The 25,844-nt window shown below is 33.1% G+C and overlaps 1 long non-coding RNA gene across 1 annotated transcript; it reads left to right on the top strand.

The window, feature by feature from the left end:
- The first annotated feature begins 1,070 nt into the window (after positions 1-1,070).
- On the top strand, positions 1,071-4,274 carry LOC114074822. The gene is made up of 2 exons (XR_003575111.1): positions 1,071-1,534; positions 3,844-4,274. It is a non-coding gene; the product is annotated as an uncharacterized LOC114074822 (long non-coding RNA).
- Positions 4,275-25,844: the final 21,570 nt, after the last annotated feature.

The raw sequence follows: 25,844 nt of genomic DNA, 5'->3' as shown, positions 1-25,844 counted from the left end.
AAACTCCGTTGTTTGAGCATTCGTCAAGGTTTCGCCTTCCGCCGGAGGAGTGATACCAACCTCGACAATTGACCAATACTCCTTTGACCTTAAAAAAATTTTCCATCAGCATGCTCCAATGGTCATAGTGACTATCAAAATGCGGAATAGTTGCTTGCACGTAATTTCTCTCTAAACCCATTAACTTACTGTATATTTCTCTGTTTGTCTTTTTATAATCTAACATGGCGCTGATACCACTGATAGAAAAAAAATAGAATCTAGAAGAGAAAGATAAATATTATTGAAGGATTTGTTTTTTGACTGAATGAATTAAAGAGCTGCCGATACAATTCTTTATATGCTAAAATAACTTGAAGCTAAAAATTAGGAACTACAATCCTAAAACTCGAAAAGCTGCCCACGTTTAAATTACTTCGTAAAAACTAGGACAAACAAAACATATAGCCATTTTATTTCTAACAGAACTTTAATTACTAAACTGAATTTTTAAAAACTAACACATTTTACCAGGGACTACCACAATAGGGTTTTCTAAGTCAGTGACCTACGGATCACTTCTACTGGTCATAGAAATTTCTACGACCCATATTGTTCACTCGTGGAAAAATTACTAAGAGACAAAATTTTGGATTTAATTCTTACGGACCCATCTACAAGTCATAAACTTCTACGGTGATAGTTTTGACATTTAGAATAAACCTTTGGGCCTAAAAATCTCAATAATAATTCCACAGATGAGATCCACGGTCCGTATATCAAACCATGAACTTTAGATGGCCCTATGGAAGGTTTTTGCCAACTTTTAAGAGAGGTGTTTCAGACTATTCCTAACTCATCTAAACCTAAACCCTAACTCTTTTACACATGAAGAAGGTTCGAAACAATATTAATGAACCTTATTACTCTCATTAATTCTTCCAAGCATTAGAGCAAGGATCCAAGATTATAAAGCTAGGTTTTCAAGCGTTCTTCAAGTATCGCCAAACACTTTGTTTGTCACGCCCCAAATCTACCCCTAGGACGCGGACATGGGACAAGTGACCCCAAACTAACCCTGGCGAAACTCCAGCAATATTTACCCAGAAAAGAACTAACCCAATTCCCAAATCTTCCGCTTAAATTTCCTCTTTTCTACCTCAAATTCGTACAGCAATAGCGTGCTTGGCATGAGACCAAACACACGCGGAGCTTCCGGAGGCGACCATGGTATGGTCATGTAAAATTTCTTTGTTTCTTTTGAATTTCATTTCATATTTGTACGATTCGACCTCACTGGAGTCTGAGCCTCTAAGAAAAATTTTCAAAATATTGGCTTCTCTCACATAGAAAGTATTCTCAGAATTTGGAGGTTTTGGGTGCTATAAAAGCCCCTCTCCTCACTGTTCAAGCGAGGTTTTTGGACTCGAGAGTAGTACCCCTATAATGTTTGGGACTTCTCAGTTCAATAATTTAAAGTTTTGTGGTTGTTCGAGTTGAAGAGGTGGAATCGTTTCTATTCAAACTCGTTGTTCGGTTCGCTGCTTGGAGCTAGGTAACTCTTTCTTTTTCTTTTCTATTAGTTTAATTTCAATTTATGTTGTTGTCTTATTTGTTAAAGTCGATTGAATGCTGGTTTATGTTTTCTTAATTTGTAAATATTAATGTATGCTTTTTCTGCTGAATGTTTCCTTATGTGTTATTTAAGTTTTGGATTATAACTGCTTGAAAAGTTTGCTGTTTATAGATCATGTAGTTAGAGAAGGTTCCTAGTATTGCTGATCTGAGTTTAAATTCTTTTTTGAGCTTTTTTCCCCCGTGAAATGTGATTCCCTTACTTATTCTAGCTCATAAACCTATATATCTGTAATTCTAGTTACTGTTATTATTATTCAACTTTTAAATCCATGTTATATAGTTGTTAATAGCTCACCATTGCCTTCTTTAGATGAATATAATAGGAGATAATGTTCTGCCGCTTCGAGTCTGTTTGGACGAAATGATATGATGAGCTTCTTTGTTCCTAAAATTTATTTTCGGCTAAATTATTGCATAGTTTGGATCTAGCAGATTACATTTACTCCATCTAGATTTTCTTTCTTGTCGTAGAATGCTTTGTTCAAATACCAGTTTTGGCACAACTATTTGTCATTCTTGTGGTTAATGTTAGCCTAGCTCAAGTCAAAACTATTTTTCTCTCTTTCGCTCGTTTATGGATCTTCTTGTTACTTCTGATTAAAAAAGATATAACCGAGTCATACAGTAATATAGTTTAGGTGTGTAACCTTCTGAAATATGTTCTGTAGTTATATCATATCACTGTTGAGATTTTGTTTTCTGCCTTAAGAAAACGTTTTTTTACTACCACCTATGTTTTCTGTCAATAGCCTGAATCTGTTTTACAAGCATGAAGTTGGTTTACTATTTTTCCATGAGCATGAAGGGATTTTGTATAGGATAAATTTAATTTCGGGAGTTGTTTAGATTATTATCGTCTTTAGTTCCTAGGTTTTATAGTTGTCTTTGTTGTATTGTTGTCCCTAACATTTGTTTCTCCTCAAGGAGTATTGCTTTGATCTTAAAAATGGAGATAGTTGTCAGTTTGCCTCTTCATTGATTTTAAGATGATTTTCCAGTAATCTTGTATTTCCATGCCTTGGTTTTTTTTTCGATATGTTGTCTCTGTTTTGTTCTTAAGCCTGATTAATCAGTTCAGTTGTAGTTAACTAAACTTTGCATTCTAATCCTTTTCAATATGCATAAGTAGCTTAGTGTGGTCCAACTTATTTTCTAAAAATGATTTTCAATAACTAGCTTAGTATATGGTTTATTAAGTTGATCTGACCTGCAATTTGTTAAACTTTTAGTTAGCTTTAAGTTTCCTTTTTCCTTATTTTGATGTTCGAATTTGTTTCCAGAAGATTAGTTGATGTTAGGATTGGCTGTTCTTTTATCTATTTGTTGTTGTCATTTCTGAGATGTTTTCCAGTGAGCTTATGAGTGTGTATTTGTTCACTTAATCACTTTCTTTTCTCGTTCCAACTTAAATAAATTTGAATTCTAGGATGTCTGTTCTATACTTCTTTTGCTGCCGGGAGTAGTATGTTGGATTCTCTTTTGAATATCTCGATATTTTAGCTCTTTCTCCGCTTCTGTTTTGTTGTTGATAAAGCCTTGAAGTTTGAGTTTTGTCTAATCCTAGTCTGACTGCATTTTATGCCAATGGTTGGTACATTTTGATTAGGTATAGAATGAATAATTATTATCTCATTTACTTTATATTAACTCCTTAGGATATGGTTTTAACTCCTACAAATGTTGCCTTCATTTTTCTTGGCATATTACTTGATTTATCTCTGCCAAAAAATGATTTTCAATGCCCACAAGAATGTTAGTCTAAACAATTTTGGAGTCCTCATTATGATATGTTCTTTTTACTACCTTTAGCATAACTAAGTTAATACATGTTACTGAATCTTATGTTACTTTAAAATGTTTAAATTTTGAGTCTAAAAGAGATTGAAGTTTGTATACATCCTTGAGTGTTGTCGGGTTTGGTCTTGGCGTGATATTTGTTTGAATCTCTTTATGTATTAATTATATGAATTGCACTCTTCCCATCATCAATTATTATACCTATTATTAGCCTGCATTCCTTAAGTCTTGGCTAGAACCTTCCTGCAAGTATTATGTGATATGTTTTCTATAATTGAGATTGTTCATTTTAAGTTAAAATTTGATGAAAATACAAGCTTCATTTGATTTTCTGCTTAAAGCTGGATAAGATGTGTGCTTTCCTTAATTATCTAAAATTTGTTCACTTTGCTAATTTACTTTTTTTTTCTTTTCTTTGTTTGTTGTAAGTGGCATCCGAATGAGTCCGATGGACTCCCCTCTCTTGCATTTCCCTCTTCTTCAAGTTGACCTCCATTCGAGTTACGAAAGGGAAGCATTAATTAATGGGTCAAAACCCAATCAGTGGCAGCAACTAAGTGGCGCAGTAATAAAAATTCAAATGGCTGGAAATTGAATTTTGGATTTAAGAATCCAATTTGATTATTGCAGTAGTAGCAGCAGACCCAAGGGGACTTAAATTGAATCTTTGGACTTAAATAATTCCTACTTGAGTAATCAGCAGCAGCAGGAGGAACCAGAAAGGGGCCAAAATGCCCTTTTCATCCGGTTACTTTATTTCATTGTTTTTTTTACTTTATTTGTGAATATATCTTGGTAATCACTAACTTTTAATATTTTATTTTTGTCAACTTAAATGAATCCTTGGAGAAGTTTTTCTATTTCGTTTTTGCTAAGTTTTCAATTTTTCAAACTCTTTTAAGTTAGACAATCTGAGCTTCAAGACTAACTTGAGAATTATTTTATATTTTTTTATAGTTAGTATTTCGCTTTTTAAATCCACGTCTAAGTGATTTAGTTGATTATTTGACTCAAAAACTTGACTCGAATAAATTATTAAGTTAAAATTTTATTTTGGCACTTCTATATTTGAATTATTTCATTATTTGGGATACAAATGTATAAGTATTAAAAGATTTTTCATTTGAAAAAATAATAAATAAAATTTTTATAATTAACTCTTTTATATATAAAATAAGCCAAACTTTTAAATCCGTTTGTCAACTGTGTGTTAGCGGATTCTCTAAAGTGCGTAAACCCTTCCTTAAAGAATTAATTGAACCTTACTATCACGCCCCGAGCTACCCCGTGACGCGGACACGGAACCTAGGACCACAAGTGATCCCAAGCTAACCCTGCTGGCATTATCATGAGCATACTAAAGATAATAAACTGAATGCGAAAGCTAAATCATAATTAAAAACTGAAAAGATGGGGAATACCCATATTCTATAACTGAGATATTTGAAAAACAATGAGTTTAATACAAAGGAAATATTAACTCAATAATTAGTAAGTTGAAACAAACTATGTCTGAAATAAGCCTCTGACTGACTAGAAATGTTGGAACAAGCCCCAGCCGAGTCTATCAAAAACTTAAACTAAATGACTAAAAGATGAAATGAAATCATGACTATTGTCCTCGGAGAATAAGGACTCACCACTGAATCTAATGAACTGGAGATCAAAATATCGATCTAAGCGCGATCTTCTAGATGTTGAGAACCTGAACCTACATCACGAGAAGATATAGCGCATGTATGCATTAGTACTTGAAGGTACTGAGCATGTAGGATAGAGTAAACATGAAATAAAAAATAACTGAACAAGCACAAAAGTAAGTATAATATTCTGAACATGTATTACTGAATTCTGAGATAATTGGATGCAATGAACAAATTTATAACATGCTGAGATTGAATACTAACTGATCTGTAAATATGGTCAATGCAAGAGAGTCTGACTAAACAATGGGAGATACAAATAACCGACAATAAAACCACTTGAGCAAAATATGGAGTCCGATGTATACGCCCCATCGAGAGGGAATCAAGAATTTGACTGAAAACTAGGGACCCAATGGGTGAAAGGAACCCATTAGTGAAATTCCACTTACCTGGTGATGAAATTCACAGAGTAATATTCAAATTTCGGGGCTGGAACTGCTGAACTTTGCTGCATTCTTGAACAAGAGTTCTTCACCTTTTTCTCCTTTATTGCTTCTAATTTTCTTAGTTTTGATTTAATGATTTGAGTTAGGTAAGTTTTAGTTATGTTTCTAGGCTTAAGCTGACTAAAATCTGACGATTTAGGGCCAAAACGACGTATCTTATGGTTTAAAAGAAGTGAGAAAAGACCAAAATACACCTGAGATAATTGCTGTAGGACCAAACAATGACCGGGACTGACGGGCTGTCGTTCAATCAACGATCCGTCGTTTGGGTCCATTCGACAGGCCATTACTAATACGGGCATAACAGTTTACTCGGAGGTCTGATTTTAGCAAACTTTGTGGCTATGGAAAGAAAATTCAATTATATATCATTTCATAGGTGATGAGACACCTAATTTATTTTGTTCTAATATTTATGATCAATTGAAGTTGACCCAACTTCATTTCCCCCCTAACTGTCTACTAATTTTAACCTATGGTCATACCTATGGTCTGTAGGTCCATCTACGGACCGTACTGTTAAATCGTGGATCTTGTCAGAGAGAAGGAAAATGGGGTGTTGATCGACGAACACAGACTACAGACTGAGGTCCGTCCGTCATTCGTCACTTAGTTAAATTTTCTAGGCTGCATTTTTTGGAAGTTTTAGTCACAATCAACGGACGTGCAGCATGGGCCGTGGTTCAGGCTATGGTCCATTGATGGTAACCATTGATTACATCTGCAGATTTTTGAAAAGATGATTTTTGGTTATTTTGTATACGGGGTGTTACATTATCTCACCCTTGGTAACATTCTTCCTCGAATGAAGACTAAACTAGCTGTTATAGAGGGAGAGAGCTGCAATCCCTACTACTATATACTGAGAACTGAGTTTCTGACTGAATTGAGTTCGAGAACATGCAAATTCGCTGAAAATGCAAGTATATACTGAGGGAATATGATTCTAAGACTGAAGTCACGCATGAATGATGAAAGACTTAAGAGGAACTGTTACCTCAAGCTGGAGTGGAATCGGAAGGAAAGAGGTGAGGATACTTGACTTTCATGGCTGCTGCTTCTTCCCAAGTAGCTCCTTCTACGGACTGACTCCTCCACAAAACCTTGACTGAATCGACTTCTTTATTTCTGAACCTTCTAACCTGACGGTTAAGAATCTCAACTGGTACTTCCTCATAAGAAAGACTATCTTTCACCGCCACACACTCTAATGGCACTATAGATGATGGATCGCCACACACTTCTTCAAGAGTCAGATGTGGAAGACCGAATGCACTGTTGCTAATTCTGCTGGCAAATCTAAATCATATGACATCTTGCCAACCCTTTTCAAAATCTTGTAAGGTCCTACATATCTTGGACTGAGTTTCCCTTTCTTGCCAAATCTCATCACTCCTTTCATAGGGACACTTTCAAGAAAACCCAATCATCAACTTGGAACTCTAGTTCCTTTCTCCTTACATATGCATAAGATTTTTGACGAATTTGGGCTGTCTTAAGTCTATCTCTTATGAGTTGAACTTGCTCCATAGAATAATGGACTGAATCGGCCCTATTAAAGCTGCTTCACCTACTTCAAACCAACCAACGGGAGATCTACGTCTATGCCCATACAGTGCCTCATAAGGGGCCATCTGAATGCTAGAATGGTAGCTATTGTTATATACTCAATAAGAGGAAGGTGATCATCCCAACTACCTCTAAAATCGATCATAAAAAATCTCAACACATACTCTAGGGTCTGAATGGTACGGTCTGCCTATCCATACGTGTGTGGTGAAATGCTGTGCTAACATTAACTTGAGTACTAAGACCCTTCTGAAATGACCACCTGAAATGAGAGGTAAACTGATTATATGATAGACAAAGGAACCCATGCAACCACACAATTTCATTAATGTAAAGCTTGGCATAGTCCTCTGCCGAATCTGTAGTCTTGACCGCCAAAAATCGAGAAGACATAGTCATCATATCCACTATCACCCAAATGGAGTCATGCTGTATGCGAGTACGAGGTAACCCTGTGATAAAATCCATGTTGATCACATCCCACTTCCAAGTAGAAATATCGATCTCTTGAGTCATACCTCCTGGTTTCTGATGTTCTACCTTGACTTGCTGGCAATTGGGGAACTTACTCACAAAATCTGCTATATCCCTCTTCATGATATTCCACCAATAGATTTCCCGCAGATCACGTACATCATAGTGGAACCTGGGTGAATAAAATATCTAGATTTATGGTCTTCTTCAAGGATATGCTTTCTCAACTCATCTACATTAGGAACACACAATGTACCCGGTAGCGAAGTACACCATCGCCCCCTTGGGAGAAAACCTCCACTCTCTAATTGTGGACTGCACCCTTAAGTTCAAGCAAGATTGGATCAATCTCTTGATTTTCCTTAACCTCCACTACCAAAGAAGATATTGTCCCATTCTGAGCTGTTACACCACTGTCTGATATGCTTATAAGGAGAACTCCCAAGCGAGCAAACATGTGAACATCCTTCACTAGCTCTTTCATTTCTTCCTCAACATGGGCTACACTACCCATAGAGAATCTGCTACTACATTCGCTTACCAGTATGATAATGCACACTCATATTATAATCCTTAAGGAACTCAAGTCATCTCCTCTGGAGAAGATTCAACTCTTTCTGGATGAATACATACTGAAGGATCTTATGATCAGTGAACACATCTACATGAACACCATACAACTAGTGTCTCCAGATCTTAAGTGCAATCACCACTGCTGCAAGATCGAGGTCATGAGTTGGATAGTTCTTCTCATTCCCCTTAAGGTGTCTAGAAGCATAACTATAACCCTATCTCGCTGCATCAACACACAAACTAGGCCAGCTCTGGATGAATCACAATAGATCACATAACCATCTGAACCGTCTAGTAGAGTGAAGACAGGAGCTGTAGTCAATATTATTTTTAATTCTGCGAAACTTTTCTTATAATCATCTGAACACTAAAACTTGACCATCTTCTGAGTTACCCTAGTCAATGGTGAGGCTATGGATGAGAATCCTTCCACAAACCTTATATAATAACCCGCTAGACCTAAGAAACTTCTAATATCTGTTGCAGAGGTAGGTCTGGGATAATGTTTCACTTCATCTATCTTATGTGAATCCACCCGGATCCTTTCGCTAGATACAATGTGATCAAGGAAAGCAACAAATTTCAACAAGAGTTCACATTTGCTAAACTTAGCGAATAACTGGCAATCTTTATGAGTTTGCAGAACAATTCTCAAATGACTCACATGTTCTTCCTCATTCCTAGAGTAAATTAGTATATCATCCATAAAGACGATAACGAATAAGTCCAAGTACTGTTTGAACACTCTGTTCATCAAACCATAAAAGTTGTAGGAGCACTGGTTAGTCCAATGACATAAATATAAATTCGTAATAACCATACCGGGTGTTGAAGGATGTTTTCGGGATGTCACTATATCTAACTCTAAGATGATGATAACCCGATCTGAGGTCTATCTTTGAGAAATGACAAGCGCCCTGAAGTTGGTCAAACAAGTCATCAATCCTGGGGATGGGATACTTATTCTTGATTGTGACCTTGTTCAACTGTCTATAGTCAATACACATTCTGAAAGAACCATCTTTCTTCTTTACGAACAACACTGGTGCTCCCCATGGCAAAATACTAGGTCTGATGAAGCCTTTATCTAGAAGGTCTTTCAACTGCTCTTTCAATTCTTTAAGCTCTGACTGGAGCCATTTTGTAAGGAGGAATAGAAATAAGCTGGGTATCTGGAAGGATATCAATTTCAAAGTCAATTTCCCTTTCGGGAGGGACTCCGGGAAGATCTTCTTGAAATACTTCTGGAAACTTACAGACTATGGAACTAACTCATGAATTGAGGTTTCGAGCTAGAATCCTTAACCTGAACTATATTATAGAGATGACCCTTAGAGATCATCTTTCTGGCCTTAAGGTAAAAAATGAATCGACCCATACGCAGTACCCTACTACCCTTCCATTCTAAGATTGGTTCGTTTGGAAACTTAAAACGAACAATCCTAGTTCTACAATTGACTAAGGAATAACAGAAATGTAGCCAATCCATGCCTAGAATGACATCAAAGTCTACCATTTCTAACTCTACTAGATCTGCTGAGGTGACTTTATGAGATATTGTGACAGGGCAATTTCTGTATACTCGTTTAGCTATAACTAGGTCATCGACTGGAGTAGAGACTAAGAAAGGTTCTGAGAGAGTTTCTGGACTGACATTGAATTGGACTGCTATGTAAGGAGTTACAAAGGAAAAAGTATCCCCTAGATCTAACAATCCATAAACATTAAGGTCAAAGACTCGTAAGTACCAGTAACTACATCAGGAAAACCTTCTTGATCCTGGCGAGCCTGAAGATCATACAACCTGTGGCGCTGGCCGCCACCTATACCAGATGAGTTACCCTGCTGAGTCGGGCGACATGCTGGTACTGATGGAGTTGTAGACTGAGCTCTACCATTACCACCTCCTTGACCCTGTCTAGAAGGACAATCCCTCAACCTGTGACCAGACTGACCCAAAACATCATTCTTTTCCTACGAGACACTTGCCCGGATGGTTCTTACCACACTTAGGGCAAGTGGACTAAGTCTTGGTGCCTGAAACACTTCTCAAAGACTTAGAGCCTGGTGCTCTAACCTTCAGGTCATACCTGTTCTTGGAGGATAGAACACATGTTGATGAAGGGGCTGGAGGTGAAAACTTTTGCTGGCTCTGCGAGCGATTTCTACCACCCGATTTTTGCTAAGAATAGTCATAGTTCCCAGTCCTAGCCTTCTTATTCTCCTTTGCCTGTTCCCTAAGATTATTACCCTCAACCTGCTGAGGATGAGTCATAAGCGTAGAGATGTTCATATCTCCAAGTAACATAACATTTTTGCACTTAGTTTTCACGAAATCCGACACTTCATACAAGAACTTATTCATCTGAGCCCTGGAGTCAGCACCCATGTGAGGAGCATACCTCGAGAGTTGGTAAACTTGAGATCATACTCTTGGACCGTCATGTTTTCCTGGCTTAAGTTAGTAAGTTCCTGAGCTTTGCTTCTCTAAACTCTATTGGGAAAAACCTGTACAGAAAGGTCTCACTAAAGCAATCCCAAGTAATAGGATCTGCATCTGTACCCCTATTTTCCTTTCACTGAGTGTACCGATATAAGCAACATCCTTCAACTGTATGATGCCAACTCAACCCGATCATTCCTAGTGACTTGCATCACCTCAAAGGTCTTCTTGATCTCATCCAAGAAATTCTGAGGATCCTCATTAGTTTGTGATCCTAAGAACTTAGGCGGATTCATCCTAACAAAGTCACATACCTTGCTGCTGCTGATCCACCATTTTCATTCACAGGAGCATGAATCCGATTGTTCTTGTTGGCCATAAGCTGAGACAACATCTGTATGGCATTCATAAACTCAAAATTGGAGACTTCCTGATCTGGGACTGGAGGAGCTGCGTTTGCATTCCTGGCATTCGCGTTCCTAGCATTAGCTCTACGAGGAGGCATGATCTGAAATGTAGAACATCAAGTTAAAGTGGAATAAGATCATACCTTACGCACGATAAGAGTAAAAATAAAGTGATGTTTTCCTAAAACACTTTGTATGTCACATCCTGAAACCACACCCTAGAAGATAGAGGCAATATCCGATTTTAACCGGCGTACTTGACTTCTCGAAGGTATTGTACAAGCCCTTACATATCATTCATCGCATAAACATAATGAAAAGTAGCGCGGAAATAAAACCTTTCACAGAACATTTCATAGTCTTTAAAAACTCTTTCATATAAAGTCATAGGAAATACTAAGTCTCAATCTCATCAATCTTAAGACAAAGAGAATACTTGGGACACGGCCCATACTTCAAAATATAGAAATACTTACTCTATTACAATACTTTGAAAAGAATCATAAAAGACAATCTATGCCTTCGAATAAAATGAGGACATACTTCAACTTCTCTTGAATGATTCTATGATGAAAGTCTTCACTTCAAAAATGCTCCTCACCTACCAACAACTTTAGAGATAGATAAAAGCATGGATTAGTACAACCACACTAAATATGACATAATGCATAAAAATCATGAAAACGGACATCTAATTGAAATATGCATCTTTTCATTTAAAAATCATATTAAAATCATAAGAAAAACATTTATCAATTTAGAAACACAAAATAAATCATTTAAACCAACTATCACATTTTTAGAAGTCACTTTACAGTAACCTCAACTCACTGTTATAGTGAATTCCAAGTGAAGTTGCTTATCTTTACCGTAGACATCTTCTAGCATGTAATCATCCCACTCAAAGCTATCCTAAGACTCACTTACAGAGACCGCCCATAAAACCTCTGTAGGCATACCTAATTGCCCTCAAGACTACTTATAATGAGTCACATACACACTATAAGACATCAACATATAAACATGAGACTCTTCTACCAAAGGTGATTCTAAGTCTCACGTGATACACCAACACATACATAACATGAAATTCTCCTTCCAAAGGTTATCAAAAGACCTATTTAAGTAAATCAAGAAGATAACATCCATGACTGACCTTTTCAAGATTACCTAATTAATCCTGAAGAATACCTAAGGCTTAGAGCATGTTTACACATTCAACCAACTTCCCTAACTAGAGTCATTCTCAAGACTTCCAAAGATAAGACATGAAGAGATCATCCCTTAGGCCCTCTTCACACTTTAGCTAAGGAATCCTCAAGTCACTTTATATTAGAAACTTATTCATTTACATACTTCATAACATAAGTCATTAGTTAATTAGTTCATTTGAGACTCATACATCACATAAAAGACATTAAAGTAATGGTTTTGAACAATACCTAGGCACACTAACTAACACCTTCAAAGCCTATTGTGCAATGTCTAGATAGCGTCCCATACCACCACCTAAACTTCATAGAACTTCTCTGCTAGTAAGTATCTCACATGATAAGAATATGCAATAACCGACATAGACCATGATATCTAGACATGGAATCCGGAGTTCTAACCTACTCCAATGAGGGTGGTCTACTTGCCAAGGGTAGAACTAGGACACATCCCATATAGGCACATGGTTAAGGAATATGAAGGGTTTTTATTTACTCTAGTCTTATCCTCAAGTAGAGGTACATTTTACTCTAGTCTCATTCTCAAGTAGAGCTACTTCCCATAACATAATCACTCCATGCTAGCCTTGGTTCTCATAGAGTAATTGACATTAAAGGATCACATGAAGATGTTCCTTATTATTTCATAACCCAATCATATTCACCCTACCAAAGAGGTCCACTAGGGATACCTCTAAATGGCGACTAAGATAGCTCATTATGACTTTCCTAAGGATGATATAATGTCGTTCCATCCAATTAACCCTAATTCCACCATTACTTTACATGAAGAATACCATTACGGCTCTCGACTTCAACATTCATAACCTTACTACTAGGTTTAAGGTTCCACGTACATGACCTTCTTAACATCATCTGAGGTCTCACATATCTTTCATTCATACATGCCAAGGGTGAACTAAGCCTACCTAGTCAAGACATCTCATATTATCATATCATTCATACATATATCAAGTAAGGGACACAAGTCTACCAAACAAGACACAACATTCTTTACCTTATCACATATAGCATATCATTCTTTAAGTCACTTAGGAATAACCATTATCACCTCTAAGTCATCCTATACACTTCTATATCATCATCAATATAACCATTATAGACTCATATAGTCATATAGGAGCAACCATGTATCAATTCTAAGACTACACACACAAGCACATAGTCATAGTCTAACATGATCTCTTAATATACATCAAACTTTCACAATACTAGCATGTAGGTAGATATGATCATACTTCACATAATCAACTACACAATTCATCATAATACTTCAAGTAGTGCCCACAAGGCCATGATCATCATAATACATAAAGTAATGCCGACAAGGCCACATCAATTGCAAGTAGAGCACATAACACCTCCACCATAAGTGGACCATACCAATCACAATATAATTGAAATCTAGTTAACATCAAAATAAAGGAAATAGGGCAGATTACCACCACATCATCCTCAACACCTCAATCCAATGCAAAATCACCACATTCGATATCACAAGGCCCTTACCCATGACCATAACCAACAATTCAACATAATTATATCTATATTCATGAAACTAGGTCATAATACAACATATTCATCAATTCAATGTAACCTAGATATCAATTTACTATAATTATTACTTCAATCAATAGCCTACATAAAACTACATTAGAATTCATCAACATTAGATCATTATTAATTAACCCATAACTTAGTCAAAATTTAGGGTTCATCCAATTCATGGGTTCATTGGTTATTGTAGTTTGAAATCATCAATACAATATCAATTCAATAACTATTTAATGTTTAGAAATCATTAATGCAAAAAACTATGGAATAAATCCTAAAATTGGACAATTCAACTTGAAAACTTTAGAAAACATCATTAAAAGTTGGGATCCTTGATGAAGAGAGTTTCAAGGATCAAAATACACACCTTAATGAATCTAATACTTAACTTTGATGAAGAATCTCCACTCAATTCGTCACTCCAAGCCCTTCTTTGAGTTATGACTCCAATGGAGTTCTAGAGAGAATTGTAAGGGATTTGGGTTTTTGATTTGGAAGAATGAAATCTTCCAAGTGTTAAACACTTATATGCACATTTAAAAATACCCAAAAGACCCCAAAGGAACCTCCAATACTCTTATTTGGAAGTGGGGTGAAATTGCATTTCACCCCTTACTTAACAGTAGCCTGCGCTGGAACACTGACCACAAACGACGATTGCCCATCGACTGGGCGTAGGTCCACACACGGACCATCCTGTCCTTTGTCAATGGGTTCAGAGATAGGAAACTTGAAGCTTATCCCCCCAGGATAATTACCAGACGATGCCCTCCACCTACGGGGCGTCGACCAGGCCACTGGCTGTCGTTTGCCATTCGTAGGTTGGACTGCCTTGGGCTGTTTTTGCCACCAACATGGGTCCTTCCTCAAGGACCCTTGGTAAGGGTCCTTGGGGATGTTTGCCAAGATTTTTTAAATCCAAACATAATTTTATACGAGTTTAGAACCTCTCATTTGAATTTCACCAAAAACAAACACGTAAAACTTGACGAAACATGCATAGACACACAAGGCCATTTCAAAGCAACATTTTCAAACGTCATGGACGTTTGACCTCCAAACTTCACGAAACTTGACACACTGCCTATATATGCTATAATAACTCATTCAAAGATGTTAAAACCTCATGAATCACACATAAATACATAGAACCACATATCAGGCACATAGGTGACTTAGTCGTCGAACGTCTTAGTCATTCTTTGACATTAGACTTCTAATGCACCTAAAATTTTAGACACTGCCTCAATATCATATTATATACCTATTTAGAATCTTAGACCATCATGAAAACATGTTATGCTCTAGCTCACCTAAGTCATTTTCGAGGTCTTACATTGTAGCCTCTCTCTCAAGGAATGTGGTGCATTTCACACTCATGAAAAGGACTCTACTTAGTGTTGGTTATCAGACATTCTAGGACTCTTAATACTAGTGCTCTGATACCAAGTTTTGTCACACCGCGAGTTACCCCGAGACGCGGACACGGAACCTAGGACACCAAGTGATCCCAAGATAACCTTGCTGGCATTATCATGAGCATATTAAAGATAATAAACCGAACGCGGAAGCTAAATTATAATTTAAAACTTAAAAGATGGGGAATACCCATATTCTACACCTGAGATATTTGAAAAAAATAAGTTTAACACAATGAAAATATTAAATCAATACTAAGTTGAAACTAACTATGTCTGAAATAAGCCTCTAACTGACTAGAAATGCCGGGACAAGCCCTAGCTAAGTCTAACAAAAACTGAAAATAAATGACTAAAAAACTGAAATGGAATCATTACTTATGTCCTCGGAAAATGAGGAATCACCACTGAATCTGTGAAACTAGAGATCGGAAAATTGATCTAAGCGCGATCTGGATGCTGAGAACCTGAACCTACATCTCGAGAAGATGTAGCGCATATATGCATTAGTACTTGAAGGTACTGATCATGTAGGATAGGGTAAAGCTGAAATAAAACATAACTGAACAAGCACAAAAGCAAGTATAATAATCTGACATGATATACTGAATTCTGAGCTAACTGGATGCAATGACCAAATTTCTAACATGCTGAGACTGAATACTAACTGATCTGTAAACATAGTCAATGCAAGAGAGTCTCACTGAACTGTGGGAGCTACTAATAACTGACAATAAAACCACATGAGCAAAATGTGGAGTCCAATGTATACACCCCATCGAGAGGACCCAATATACCCTGCCAGAGGTATAAAGGAATGTTGGCGTGATCACTAAATTGATTGCCCACAGAGGGGACCTACAACCTACTTGGCTAGTAGTTCTGGGACTAATTGGGTACGTTGAATCCTAGTCCAACTCGGTATTATGCTACTCCCAATCATTTATGTAATTAACTCATTATGACTGAGTTTTTGTAAATAGTGGATAGCTCAAAACTGGACATGCAAATTGAGAATGCAATAATTAACCTGGTAATTATGCATTTATAACTGGGGCATGTATATTTGAAGTAAATGAAACATCTAACCTAGCATTTGTAATTTAAGAACTAAACAAATACATAGCTAGGGTTCTTAAATTCATGCGATAAATTGAATAATAACATGGAAATCTGATTTGGAACATATGACTAATTAATTCATGAAGTTCTAGAAACCCTAGGTCTAATCATGATATGGGAATCAAGAATCCAACTGAAAACTAGGGACCCAATGGGTGAAAGGAATCCACTAGTGAAATCCCTCATACCTGGTGATAAAATTCATGGAGAAATATTCAAATTTCAGGGCTGGAACAGCTAGAACCTTGCTGCGTTCTTGACCTTTTTCTCCTTTCTTGCTATTAATTTTCTAAGTTTAGATTTAATGATTTTAGTTAGGTAAGTTTAGTTATGTTTTTAGGCTTAAACTTACTAAAATCTAATGATTTAGGGTCAAAACGACGTATCTTAGGGTTTAAGCGAAGTGGAAAAAGACCAAAAGACCCCTGAGCTAATTGTTGTCTGACCAAATGACGACTTGGACTGGCGAGCCGTCGTTCAGTCGATGGTCCACTGTTTGGGTCCGTAGGTTGGGTCTGTTCGACAGACCTTTACTAAAATGGGCATAAAGTTTTACTCAGAGGTATAATTTTAGCAAACTTGGTGGCTATGGAAAGCTTATTCAATAATCTATCATTTCATAGGTCATGGGACACCTAATTCATTTTTGTGACAAGAGTTATGATTATTTGAAGTTGACCCAACTGCATTCCCCCCTAACTGTTTGCTAATTTCAACCTACGGTCCATCTACGGACCGTACTTGTCAATCATGGATCTTGTTAGAGAGAGGGCGAATAGGGTGTTGATCGACAAACACAGACAACGGACCGTAGTCTGACCTACAGACAGTAGGTCCATCCATCGTTTGACACTTGGTCAAATTTTCTAGGCTGTGTTTTGGGGAAGTTTCCGTCACAATCGACGGATGTGCAGCACGGGCTGTGGGTTAGGCTACGGTTCGTCGATGGTAACCGTTGATTGCACCTGCAGATTTCTGAAAAGCTTATTTTTGGTCTGTTTTAGATAAGGGGTGTTACACTTACCTGACTCTAGTTTTATTAAAAAAAATTATTTAAAAAATTCCTTTATAAATGGGTTTCTTAATTTTTCCTTAAAAATCAAGTAGAAATTCTAAAACTATTATTTTTCCAAAAAAACTTAACAAAATCTGCCAAAGTTGCGAAATCGGCTACAAAACCTTTAGCTTTTAGAATCAGATTTGTAGAAGTCACAGGTGCCAGCGACGGAGCCAATTACGAACCGTCAGTCGACTCTTTTGATTGGCCATCTATCTTTAAGTTCTCATTTTTAAACAACGGTCGACCATTATGGACCGTTAGGCGACTCCGTCGATTGGCCCGCTAACTTCCAGATCTCAGTCGCGAACGAAAGTGGACTAGTACAGACCATCACTCGACTTACGATCTGTTGATCGACTCTATCGATTCACCATCTAACTTTTAGTTCTCATTCACAAATGACGGTTGACTAGTACGGACCGTCAATCGTCCGTCAGTGATTTTGACAACTTTTAAGTCAGGGGTCTTTTGGTCTTTTCCTTGTTCGTTTAACCCCTAAGCTACGTTGTTTCAACCAGAAATCATGAGATTTTAGTCAGTTTAAGCTTAGAAACATAAGTAGAGCTTACCTAAGTCAAAATCATTAATCTAAACTTAGAAAATTAGAAGCTAAAGAGTAGAAAAATGTCAAGAATCGTAGTTCAAGAGCATAGAAAGTTTTCATCAGTTTCAGCCCTAAACTCAAAATATTTCTCTGTGGAATTCGTCACCCGGTATGTGAGATTTCGCTAGTAGGTTTCTTTCGCTCATTGGGTCCCTAGAGTTCAGCCAGTTTCTTGATTCCCTTATTGTGAATACACCTAGGATTTCTAGAACTTCATCAGAGTATCATAAATTAGTTAGTTATATGTTCCAACTTAAATAACCATGTTATTACATCATTTCTTGTATGAATCTAATAACCCTAGCTATGTATTTCTTTAGTTCTTTAATTACACATGCTAGGTCAGATATATCAGTCATTCAGTTATACATGCCTATGTTATTAATGCAATCATTATTATCAGATTAATTATTGCATTAACAATTTACATGTTCAGTTTGAGCTATCCAGTATTTCCAGAAAATCTGTCATAGTGTGTTAATCACTTAATCCATTAGGAGTAACATAATACCGAGTTGGATTAGAGTTCAGCGTACTGAAATCGTCGCAGAACTACTAGCCAAGTAGGTTGTAAGTCCCATCTATGGGAATCAGTTTACTGATCAAGCCAACATGCCTTTATACCTCTTGTAGGATATATTGGGTCTTCCTGATGTGGCATATACATCAGAGTCAACATTTAGCTCATGTAATTTTATTATCGGTTATTAGTAGCTCCCACAATCCAGTCAGACTCTATTGCATTGACCATATTTACAAATTCAATTAGTATTCAGTCTTAGCATGTTATAAATTTGGTCATTGCATCCAATTAGCTTAGCTTTCAGTACATCATGTTCTGAATATTATACTTGCTTTTGTGCGTGTTCAGTTATGTATTATTTTAGCTTTACTCTATCCTAATGCTCAGTACCTTTCATGTACTATCACATAAGTGTGCTACATCTTCTCGTGATGTAGGTTTAGGTGCTCAACATCCAGATCACACTTAGATCGATTCAGGATCTCCAGTTCAACAGAATCAGTGGTGAGTCCTCATTCTCTGAGGACAATAGTAATGTGTTTCCTTCCAGTATTTTTAGTCCTTTATTTTCAGTTTTCTAGACTTAACTGGAGTCTGACCCAACATTTCTAGTCCGTTAGAGGCTTATTTAAGACATAGTTAGTTTTAGGTTAGTATTGAGTTAATATCTTCTTTCTATTGAACTCATCAGTTTAGTATATGGGTAATCTCCATCTTTTATTTTAATTATGATTTAGCTTCCGCACCAGTTCATTATCTTTATTATGCACATGATCATGCAAATAGGGTTAGCTTGGGATCACCTGTGGTCCTAGGTCCCGTGTGCACATCTCGGGGGTAGCTCGGGGCATGACATAAATTGACCGACGTACCGCGGATGGATCGAAGGTTCGTGATGGTTAACCTTCTTTGGCGATTAGGAGCTAGAATTTGGGGGTTTGACCTACGCCATTGGACAACAGACTGTGGTCTGACCTCTGATCCGTAGATCCCGACGTAGGTCGACACTTAACCGATTTTCCTAGGGTTTTGGGGAAAGGTTGCAGGTGGCCATCTACGGACCACCAGCTCGGGTTATGGGTCACCCTACGGTCCATGGGTGGCAACCGTGGGTTGAACCTGCATATTCCAAATATTTGCATTTAGGTCTATTTCTTAATACAGGGTGTAACATTGTTCTTCCAGGTATGTAAGGCTATTCATAGTGTGGGACTAGTTTATCCTCACTCTCTACATCTCAATTCAGTCGGTAGAATATTGAATCTAGGGTTCCACCCTATCTTTTATGAAATTCTTGAAATTATTGTTCAGAATTTTAGTTCCACATGACTCCTATATATCAAGTTTTACAAAAGGTATTTTAAGCTAGTAATATTCTTTACATTGATTTTGGAAACTAAAGTGAGAATTTAAGAAAATGTTTAAAGCATTATTTAGCAAAGAGTTTAAGAGAACTTAAATGATATTGAATGTATTACTTTTACATTTACAAAGAGAGCACTATTTTCATAAAAGTACAAAGAGTTTTCAGTGTATTTAAGTAAGATATAATAGATTTTTAATCACCGCTTAATAGGACTTTTGAGAAATTATCTCAACCTAGAGGGTAGTTTTACATGAGAATACAATTATATTTTGTATTAGTAATGACCACCGATTTGGGTTAAGATTTAAGATAACTCAAAATCCATAACATACGCCGCCAACATATATAGAATTATGTCGTACGACGAGTGAATCATAAAATTTCTCAAGAGGTATTTTTAGTAGATCCATCTGTTTAGTTACGTTCTATACACCGGCAAGGTATAGGAAGACTCTGCCAACATGGGTAAGACGTTGTATCATGACAAGACTCATAGTGATGGTTTGCTAGAAACTCCTTATATATATATATGTATATATATATATATATATATATATATATATATATATATATATATATATATATATATATATATATATATATATATATATATATATATATATATATATATATATATATATATATATATATATATATATATATATATATATATATATATATATATATATATATATATATATATATATATATATATATATATATATATATATATATATATATATATATATATATATATATATATATATATATATATATATATATATATATATATATATATATATATATATATATATATATATATATATATATATATATATATATATATATATATATATATATATATATATATATATATATATATATATATATATATATATATATATATATATATATATATATATATATATATATATATATATATATATATATATATATATATATATATATATATATATATATATATATATATATATATATATATATATATATATATATATATATATATATATATATATATATATATATATATATATATATATATATATATATATATATATATATATATATATATATATATATATATATATATATATATATATATATATATATATATATATATATATATATATATATATATATATATATATATATATATATATATATATATATATATATATATATATATATATATATATATATATATATATATATATATATATATATATATATATATATATATATATATATATATATATATATATATATATATATATATATATATATATATATATATATATATATATATATATATATATATATATATATATATATATATATATATATATATATATATATATATATATATATATATATATATATATATATATATATATATATATATATATATATATATATATATATATATATATATATATATATATATATATATATATATATATATATATATATATATATATATATATATATATATATATATATATATATATATATATATATATATATATATATATATATATATATATATATATATATATATATATATATATATATATATATATATATATATATATATATATATATATATATATATATATATATATATATATATATATATATATATATATATATATATATATATATATATATATATATATATATATATATATATATATATATATATATATATATATATATATATATATATATATATATATATATATATATATATATATATATATATATATATATATATATATATATATATATATATATATATATATATATATATATATATATATATATATATATATATATATATATATATATATATATATATATATATATATATATATATATATATATATATATATATATATATATATATATATATATATATATATATATATATATATATATATATATATATATATATATATATATATATATATATATATATATATATATATATATATATATATATATATATATATATATATATATATATATATATATATATATATATATATATATATATATATATATATATATATATATATATATATATATATATATATATATATATATATATATATATATATATATATATATATATATATATATATATATATATATATATATATATATATATATATATATATATATATATATATATATATATATATATATATATATATATATATATATATATATATATATATATATATATATATATATATATATATATATATATATATATATATATATATATATATATATATATATATATATATATATATATATATATATATATATATATATATATATATATATATATATATATATATATATATATATATATATATATATATATATATATATATATATATATATATATATATATATATATATATATATATATATATATATATATATATATATATATATATATATATATATATATATATATATATATATATATATATATATATATATATATATATATATATATATATATATATATATATATATATATATATATATATATATATATATATATATATATATATATATATATATATATATATATATATATATATATATATATATATATATATATATATATATATATATATATATATATATATATATATATATATATATATATATATATATATATATATATATATATATATATATATATATATATATATATATATATATATATATATATATATATATATATATATATATATATATATATATATATATATATATATATATATATATATATATATATATATATATATATATATATATATATGTATATATATATATATGCATATATATATATACATATATATATATATATACATATATATATACACATATACATATATATATATATATATGTATGTTTGTATATGTATATATACATATATACACACACACACACACATATATATATATTATATTCTATTACTGCATTTTATTTATGAAGATTAATGATTTAATTTCTTCATTATGCTTTACTTTAGTTGAATTATATTTCAGCCTTTCACTACAATTATTATTTCACTCAGCCATGGTACGTAGTCGTACATTCGATGCACTAATGTCATTCAATCTGCATAATTTTGTGATACATATATCAGTGTTCAAGATCATCAACATGCATTTCCTTAAGATCGCCAAGTCACCTATAAACTTTTGGTGATGCTTCCTAGATTTTAGAGGACTCTAGTCTTTAGTTTACTTTCAGTAGTTCTTGTCGTGATTCTTGTCGCGGTGCTTATGTTAAAACAATAGAGGCTTCACAGATAGATAATATTTGATTTTTTTTAAGTTTTTCCCTTTCTAGATGTTTTGCTAACATAAGCTTTATATTGCATTTATAATTTTCAGATAGTTTAGACTCAATATTTGACTTATTGTTTTTCATTGAGTGTTTTAAAGTTTTCATTATTGAGTAGGTCTTCCTCTAAGCAGACAGTCAGACTAAGGGTACTTCACTTGGGAGCCCTCAATAATTCACGAGGTCTGGCCACCTCCAAGGTTTAGAGTTCAGGGTGCGACAATTTGTTTAATTTAGCATATCAAGAGAAATACATTCTTTGTAAAAACAAATTATGCTTAACATTAACTATTTGTTTTCACAAATCACTCACAATTCCATTAAACTGTGTATTAGTTAATTCATATATTATATTAAAATATTCAAATTATTTATGTTCTCTTAAAAGGAGTGCAACGTTTATCAGGGATAATTGAAAGAAATGAAGTATAGTTAAATTAATTTATTTGTTTAAATTAGATTTTCATGGTCATAAATTAAAAAAATGTGATTTAATAAACACCAAAAAATTCATCTTGAAGTTAGAATCATTACATGACAAAGATGACAAAACCCTGCATGAATTTTGAGTGCCTTGCTAACTATTCTAACACACTCACATTAATAGCGGTCTCTTGACAAATTAAATCAGTGAATCAAAGTATAATTATTACTAATAATAAGACATGAAATGTGTGGAGTGGTGAGGTCACAAAAAAGTATGAGTATGACTAAGTATTCACGTGGATAGTAAGTGTATTATTTATGTGTATCTATTATAAATGATAGGAAAGAAAAAAATTCCAGAGATATATTGTTCTGTGAGTAAAACACAATAGAGAAGAAGAGAGGACTGATAGAAAAGAATTTTTTTTATTGACTGAAAAAAAATTGCTATGCAGTCATTCTAATAAGCAAAAACATAGTAAACGTTAAGCTAAAATATAGTAACTATCCAACAAGATTTTCTCCTAAAACCTAGGTAACAACCCACATTTAAACTACTTCCTAAAGACTAGGACAAACAAAACAGATAAGAATTTATCTTCTTACAGAACTCTAATTTACTAAAATGAATTGCTAAAACTAACACCCTCCCTTAAACTGAAAGCTCTCAAGCTTCATTTTAACTTCAGCTTCTTGAACTCTTCCATTGTGCTGATGCCCATCAACCTCCTCAGCTTTTGGAAAGGAAGAGACCTGAGAGGTTTAGTAAAAATGTCCGCCAACTGATCTTCACTTCGGCAGTACTGCAGCTCTACTGTTCCTTCGTTATTGAGATCTTGCAGGAAATAATACTTCACATCGATGCGCTTGCTTCTTCCATGTAGAACAGGATTTCTTGATAGCTTAATGGCAGAGTTGTTGTCGCAGAAAATTATAGTTGCTCCTTTTTGTTTGAATTGTAGTTCTTCAAGAATTTTCCTCAACCAAATAGCTTGACAAGCACAGGCTGTAGCAGCAACAAATTCTGCTTCAGTAGTCGATAAAGTGACAATTTTTTGCTTCCTGGAAGACCATGAAACAGCCCCTGTGCCTAGCACAAAAACATAGCCTGAAGTGCTCTTTCTGTCGTCTTGATCACCTGCATAATCGCTGTCAACAAAACCTATCAAATCAGATTTTTCACCCTTCTTGTAGAACAAACCGAATCCTTAGTTCCTTGTAAGTAGCGAAGGATTCACTTGGCAGCTAGCAGGTGAATTTCTGTCGGGCTCTCCATATACCTGCTTATAAGACTTGCACCATACATGATGTCGGGCCTTTTGGCAGTAAGATACATCAAATTACCTACAATTTGCCTGTAGAGTTTGTTGTCTACCTTAGCTCCTCTTCAAGCTTTGTTTAGCTTCAGGCCAAACTCAACTGGAGTATCGGCGGAATTGCAATTCTTCATCTTGAATCGGTTTAAAATTTCCCGCACATATTTCTTTTGGGAAACAAATATACCATCATCAGATTGCACTACTTCAAAACCAAGAAAATAATGCATCTTACCAAGATCAGACATCTCGAATTCATCCATCATAGATTTCTTAAAATCAGAAAACATGGCACTATCATTCCCGGTAAATATAAGATCATCAACATATAAACACACAATGAGAATTTTCCCAAATTCTCAAATTTTAACAAAAAGAGAGTGCTCATATCGACATTTCAGGAAACCAACTTTTAGAAAGTAAGCCTCAATGCAATTATACCAAGCTCGTGGAGCTTGTTTTAGTCCATAGAGAGCCTTTTTCAACTTGTATACCTTATGCTCATCTCCAATTTTTATATAACCAGAAGGTTGTTCAATAAATACCTCTTCCTCCAAGTATCCATGTAGGAAAGCTGATTTGACATCCAATTGAAAGATAGGCCACGAATTTTGTGCCGCCAAGGCAATTACCATTCTAATGGTGTCATGCCTTGCGACTGGAGCAAACACTTCAGTGTAGTCCACACCATGATCCTGCTTGTATCCCTTAGCCACCAATCACGCCTTATACTTGTCATTTTCACCATCTTCTTTCAATTTTGTCTTATAGACCCACTTGACACTAATGGTTTTCTG

This window comes from Solanum pennellii, chromosome 11 (assembly GCF_001406875.1).
Source record: "Solanum pennellii chromosome 11, SPENNV200".
NCBI lineage: Eukaryota > Viridiplantae > Streptophyta > Magnoliopsida > Solanales > Solanaceae > Solanum > Solanum pennellii.
The sequence above is the reverse complement of the archived record's forward strand: the minus strand, read 5'-3'. Positions and strand labels throughout refer to the sequence as shown.